Raw genomic sequence first — 7224 nt, 5'->3', positions numbered from 1 at the left:
GACAGACAGACGGACAGGGGAACAGACAAGGGGGTGGAACCAGACCGAGGGTTTGGCTGTCTCTTTACATCTGGGAGAGGACAGAGACAGGAAGTATTCACAAATGCTTCCTGTGGAGGAGGGTCTTTCTCTGTGACTGGGAGAATGGGAGGAGGACAGAAATACAGTGAGAGGAAGAGAGAGAGAAAGAGAGGGGGAGAGGAGAGGAGGGGGGATGAGAGGAGCAGCTGTGAAGCTGTAAGTGTAAAGTTACGTTCAGAGTGACACCTTCCTTTCAAGATTAAAAAAAATAATTATAATTTAAATCACACATTGATATAAACTGTCTTAAGTCCGGGGCAATCAAACAACATAAAACACCCATGTAGACATAAAACACAAACAATTCATTAAATAAATATAAAATAATAACAAATCCATAAAAAGTTCAAGCAGTTGTGATGCTGCATTAAAAAGTTGTGAAAGTCCTTTAATCCTTTCATCTCAGAGTGGCCTTGTCTCTCTCCTGTCGCTCTCTCTCTTGTCTCTCTCTCTCCTGTCGCTCTCTCTCCTGTCGCTCTCTATCCTGTCTCTCTCTGTCCTGTCGCTCTCTCTCCTGTCGCTCTCTCTCTTGTCTCTCTCTATTCTGTCGCTCTCTATCCTGTCTCTCTCTATCCTGTCGCTCTCTCTCCTGTCGCTCTCTCTCCTGTCTCTCTCTCTCCTGTCTCTCTCTCTCCTGTGGCTCTCTACTGTCTCTCTCTCTCCTGTCGCTCTCTCTCTTGTCTCTCTCTCTCTTGTCTCTCTCTCTCCTGTCGCTCTCTATCCTGTCTCTCTCTATCCTGTCTCTCTCTCTCCTGTCTCTCTCTCCTGTCTCTCTCTCTCCTGTCTCTCTCTCTCTCTCTCTCTTGTCTCTCTCTATCCTGTCTCTCTCTCCTGTCTCTCTCTCCTGTCTCTCTCTCTCCTGTCTCTCTCTCTCTCTCTCTTGTCTCTCTCTCTCCTGTCTCACTCTACAGCTTTCTTTCTGACTCTCTCTTTCAGAGTTCATCAAATATAAGCATCTCTCTGAGTGACAACTGGACTGTTCTCTCCCTCCTTACCTTCCCCTCCCCCTATCCCTCCTTACCTTCCCCTCCCCCTATCCCTCCTTACATTCCCCTCCCCCTATCCCTCCTTACCTTCCCCTCCCCCTATCCCTCCTTACCTTCTCCCCCCTCCCTCTATCCTCTTATTTTTCTGTCTTTCTTTCTTTTAGTTTCTCACTCACTCTGGTGCTTCTGGCACCAGCTGTCACTGGTGGCGCGTGGCCACGATCAAGGCTAGGCGGCAGGAAATCGATGACGGAAGAGGGGGAGAGAGGATGAGAGGAAGAAGGCGAGAAAGCATGAGAGGAAGAGAGGATGAGAGGAAGAGGGGGAGGTCCAGCTCAGCGGGGGGTTGCATGGTGACGGTGTTGGAGAAAGGGAGAGAGGAATGAGATGCATTTTGTGTATTTTGTTGTGACAGACTCACATGATCTTATCAACGACAAGCAGTAAGAAATACACACACACACACACCGTACATATGTTCTACCACCACTAGCTACCTGAAGTCCCACTGTTAGTGTTGACACTCAGAGCATCTTCGCTCAGTGACACGTGTTTGACTTCAGTGTAATTATAGAGAAAGGCCATTTTTCCTCAGAAGCAGTTGAGATGTCAGGTCTAAATTATGCATGGAGCCATAACGAGGCAACATGGTTAATTAAATGAGTAATTCTGTGTTATTTCACTAGAATAGGACCATGAATTCTTAATGGTCGGCGTGGCAGCAATTAAAACCCTGTTCCATCCCAGCCTGCGAGTGACTCTCACCGCCTCTCGTTTTCTGTAAACGGTGTTTAATCACAGAGGGCTGTGGAACTCAAACATCAAGGAGGAAATGCAGGAAGTTAACAGAATGTTGGTGTTTCTGCTCACAGGTTGAGACGTTGCTTTGCTGCTGTTTACTCTCTGTCTCTCTATAGGCAGAGGGTCATTAGTCGATAGGGTAAAATTAGTCACATCATCTCCGACTGTGCCGGTGGTGATGCTAAAGAGACTAATGAGAACATTTCAGTCAGCCTGTGGACTAATGTAGAGAGACTGCCTCCATGGATTTGTGTCAGTACGTTTGAGTTAAAAATGAATCAATGTTGTACCATTTATTCATGTTTACTGCCTGTGTTGGTTAAGTCTGCAATCTTATCCTATTAATCATCATCGGCAGCACTCGTCAATAATAACGCCATAATCATCATCATCATCATCCTCATCATCAACAACAACAACAACGCCATCATCATCATCATCATCATCATCATCATCATCATCATCATCATCATCATCATCATCATCATCATCATCATCATCATCATCATCACCATCATCACCATCATCATCATCATCATCACCATCATCATCATCATCATCATCATCATCATCATCACCATCATCACCATCATCATCATCATCATCATCATCATCATCATCATCATCATCATCATCACCATCATCATCATCATCATCATCCTCTGTGTTGCTGTCTTACAGGCTGACATGCAGAAGAGGACCTGATGGATCATGGAGCTCATAACAGAAGTCGACCAGCCACCTCCCTGCCCTCCCAGGTCCCTTCTTCTCCCTCTCTCCTCCTCTCTCCCTCTTTAGGTTCCCTCTCTCTCCTCTCTCCCTCCCCTCTTTCTCTCCTCTCTCCCTCCCCTCTTTCTCTCCTCTCTTCCTCCCCTCTCTCCTCTCTCTCCCCTCTCTCTCTCTCCCATCTCTCTCCTCCTCTCTCTCTCCTCTCTCTCTCCCCTCTCTCTCTCTCCCCTCTCTCTCCCTCTCTCTCCTCCTCTCTCTCTCCCCTCTCTCTCCCATCTCTCTCTTCCTCTCTCTCTCCCCTCTCTCTCTCTCTCTCTCTCCCATCTCTCTCTCCCGTCTCAGTCAGCAGAGTAGGATCTTCATGTAGAAGATCGATGGGACAGAGAGTACCAATGCTGTGTATAAATGATATGAGTGAGCGCTGGTATTGACAAGATGACAACGTGGTCAGGATTACTCCTCACTCATACTCTCTGAAGTTACAAGTCTTTCAGGTTGTTCCACACACACACACGATCTTTCCATAGTTTAGGTCTTCTCATCGAACGTTCACCAATAACCCCAGATGAAAAGAGTCATTTAGAAAATGTACATTAACAAAACACATTTGTTTGAAAATTCTCTGGAGATAAGGCCATAAGCAACAGCGAATGGAATGAACTTTAAAAAAAAGAAAGAAAAAAAAAGGCGGCTGAGGCAGGGCTGAGGCAGGGCAGAGGCAGAGCTGAGGCAGGGCAGAGGCAGGGCAGAGGCAGAGCTGAGGCAGGGCAGAGGCAGGGCAGAGGCAGGGCAGAGGCAGGGCTGAGGCAGGGCAGAGGCGGGGGTGAGGCAGGGCTGAGGCTTGATAGGATAGACTCTGCTGACTCAGAGCTCTGTGAGAAACAGCCCAGTACTTCTGACACAGCTGGAGAAGTTCTCTTCCATCCTTTCTCAGGCATATACTGTCTTTATGCAGTCACTTTACAGATTGTCTTGTCTATTGACCCCCATTTTGGTAAATTGACTCTCCTTATTATTGTTTATTCCCTCGTAAATGTCTCCAATTACTTTTTCTGATAACATCCAATTATCTCATATTACCCTGGAATAGCTTTTCTGAATCAGCATTTAAGCATTTTAATAAATGTCAACTTCTTAAAAGTCACTGCCAACCCAGCTCTTCCAGATTAAATATCGACAGATAACACAATGCTTTAGTGCCATGTTAAAAATATGGATTTTTCTATCACGCCTGTATCAAGTTGCAGTAAAAAAAGACACTCAAGAATGAATGCAATCCAAATCCCCCTTCAGAGAGTAACTCATATCCTTAGTTTATCCAACAGACAGGAAGATGTGGTGACAAAGTCACACAAAAAAACTCCTCTGTCCTTCAGGATGATGATACCACACATGGAAATAATCCACGAGCAACACCCATGGCACAACCCATGCACAACCCATGTCATAGCCTAGCCTAGCACAGGGCATAGCCTAGCCTAGCGCAGGGCACAAGATAGCATAGCTTGTATAGCAACATCCTATGGCATAGCATAGTCCATGGCCTAGCCTTGCAGAGCAAAGCACAGTTTATGGTCTGGACTTGCATAGCACAGTCCATAGCCTGGCTTAGCCTAGCCTGGGCAAGTCTAGTCCATGGCCAATCCCTGCCCAAAGTCAAAACGTCTAGTTGTTGAGGTTCTCTCACAGCCCAGGGGCCAGGGGCCAGGGGCCAGGGGCCAGGAGCCAGGAGCCAGTAGCCAGAGGCCAGGAGCCAGGGGCCAGGGGCCAGGGGCCAGGGGCCAGGGGCCAGGGGCCAGGGGCCAGGGGCCAGGGGCCAGGGGCCAGGGGCCAGGGGCCAGGGGCCAGGAGCCAGGGGCCAGGGGCCAGGGGCCAGGGGCCAGGGGCCAGGGGCCAGGGGCCAGGAGCCAGGGGCCAGGGGCCAGGAGCCAGGGGCCAGGGGCCAGGGTCTGCCAGTGGTGTTGGAGCCACACCTGCAGTGTGTAAAACAGGGTTACTAATGTGACAGGGTTACTAAGAGGACAGGCTGCAGATGGGGCTTGTTTGACAACAGGATGGAACATGCTGATCATCCAGTTCATGACTAACGCAACAACACACATCCTGTAGACCAGGGGTTCCCAATCCTGGTCCTCGGGCCTCCCTGCCCTGCATGTTTTAGATGTTTCCCTGCTCCAACACACCTGATTGAAATGAATGGTCTTCATTCAGAACAGGCTTCTGCAGAGCTGGATAACAACCCAATTATTTGAATCAGGTGTGTTTGGAAAAATAAGAAAAGCATGCACAAAATCCAAAATACTAATCAATACATTAAAATGAACACAAATTGTACATTTCCAAAAGTAACAAAAATAGAGGGAGGTGTTTGAAATAGTCGGCATCAAAATGTATTCCTGGCGAATGCTCTGTGTGTCTGCAGTGTTACTCTTACCAGAGTCTTTTTAAACACGAGTATCTGTACTTCTATTTGAGTGAAGGATGTGTGTACTTTTGCCTCTCTGGGCAGGGCCGTATCTCCGCTGCCAGAGACATCACCTCCAGGTTCAGCAGCTCTTTGGAGAGAGATTCAAGTTCAAACTGTAAATGTTGGCAGGGAGGCCCAGCACCCCATTATCTGGACTAATGTGTGTTTTTCTGCCTACTGGTGACTGTGAGGACCCCGGCCTGACTCCTGCCTGCTCTCAGCCAGGAGAGGAAGAACACTCAGACCATGCACGCACTCACAGTGCCGTCTCTCATTAGACCAGACTGACCTGACACAGTGTAATTGCTCAGCATACAGCGAAAGCTGTTATTATTCAACTTCTGCTCTGCAGCGAAAGGTTGCACCACGCAGCATAACCCCAGCTGCTTGGCTCTGCTCCTCGAGTGATGGCTGATGTTTATGTCAGGATTCTGGTACTTTCCGAGCCGTAACGCGGCCGTGAGCTGGTGGTTGGTCTGACACATATCCATCTCTAACATTCACTTCATTTAGCTGGGGCAATTATCCTGAAGCAATTTAGAAAAAGTGCACTTTTGCGCCCAGTTGTGTTTATTATTCTCCTGCCTGCAGCAGCCGAGCATGATGTTCCTGTCCTCCTCCTCCGGTGTTCCTGATGTCGGTGGTGATTATTGTTCCTGATGTCGGTGGTGATTATTGTTCCTGATGTCGGTGGTGATTATTGTTCCTGATGTCGGTGGTGATCAGTGTTCCTGATGTCGGTGGTGATCAGTGTTCCTGATGTCGGTGGTGATCAGTGTTCCTGATTTCGGTGGTGATTATTGTTCCTGATGTCGGTGGTGATTATTGTTCCTGATGTCGGTGGTGATTATTGTTCCTGATGTCGGTGGTGATCAGTGTTCCTGATGTCGGTGGTGATCAGTGTTCCTGATGTCGGTGGTGATCAGTGTTCCTGATGTCGGTGGTGATCAGTGTTCCTGATGTCGGTGGTGATCAGTGTTCCTGATGTCGGTGGTGATCAGTGTTCCTGATGTCGGTGGTGATCGGTGTTCCTGATGTCGGTGGTGATCGGTGTTCCTGATGTCGGTGGTGATCAGTGTTCCTGATGTCGGTGGTGATCAGTGTTCCTGATGTCGGTGGTGATCAGTGTTCCTGATGTCGGTGGTGATCAGTGTTCCTGATGTCGGTGGTGATCAGTGTTCCTGATGTCGGTGGTGATCAGTGTTCCTGATGTCGGTGGTGATCAGTGTTCCTGATGTCAGTGGTGATTGGTGTTCCTGATTGGTGATTGGTGAGGCCCATTACTGGAGCACCACACGGATGCAGATCATGGCTTCCCTCATAAACCGTAGTATGGAGCATCTTATTAATTTGTTTGCTCAAACGTGAATATAACGTTTATGCACTCACTTTTGGTAGGGGGTCAGAGAAAGCTCTCTCTTTCACCTCTTTCCCAGTAGTCATTATCATCTGTCCTGCTGATTTGAATGCCACAACTGAGCACAGAAGGCGGGATCACATTTCAAAATGAACATTTCATTCAACACCTGTAGTTTTCAATTATTGTTCAGAACCCAAAGATATTCTCGTCTGTAATTGGAGTTTATTCAGTAGAGCATGTTGGAACACAATGACGGCCTGGCACTGAGAGGAAATTGGAACCCAAAAAAGTTTAACAGGAAATCTTGGCAAATCTTGACACTCTGATATATGCCAAAAAAATAAACTTTTTGTTTCATGCAAATATTCAGACATTAAAATGTTGAAAAATAATTCTCACTATCAACGGACACAAAATTGTGAACGTCCCTTGAGGTTCAGAAAATAGTATGGTAATAGAACATGGGATTATTGATAAATGAAATAAAATGATGATTGATTTAAATGTAAACATTTCGTCAGAACTGTGGATCCACCAGTACCGTAATCTAACACACTGGACATTTTCTGAATTCAATTTGTGACAAAATCACATTCAGTCACCTGTTTGACTAAACATGGCTGACATCCAAAAACATAATTGATGACTGGCCAAATCCAGACCATTTATACTTCCTGAATAACTTCTCAGAGGGTGTAATGTTAATGGATCTGCTTTGATTAAAAACCATTGATCCACTAGAGCCCAAACACAACCATGGATCCCATCTGTGGGATCATGGATTAATCCCATTCAGACAC

The sequence above is a fragment of the Hypomesus nipponensis genome, chromosome 1 (genome assembly GCF_054491055.1).
Source record: "Hypomesus nipponensis isolate SF chromosome 1, ASM5449105v1, whole genome shotgun sequence".
NCBI lineage: Eukaryota > Metazoa > Chordata > Actinopteri > Osmeriformes > Osmeridae > Hypomesus > Hypomesus nipponensis.
This window is presented reverse-complemented; position numbering follows the sequence as displayed.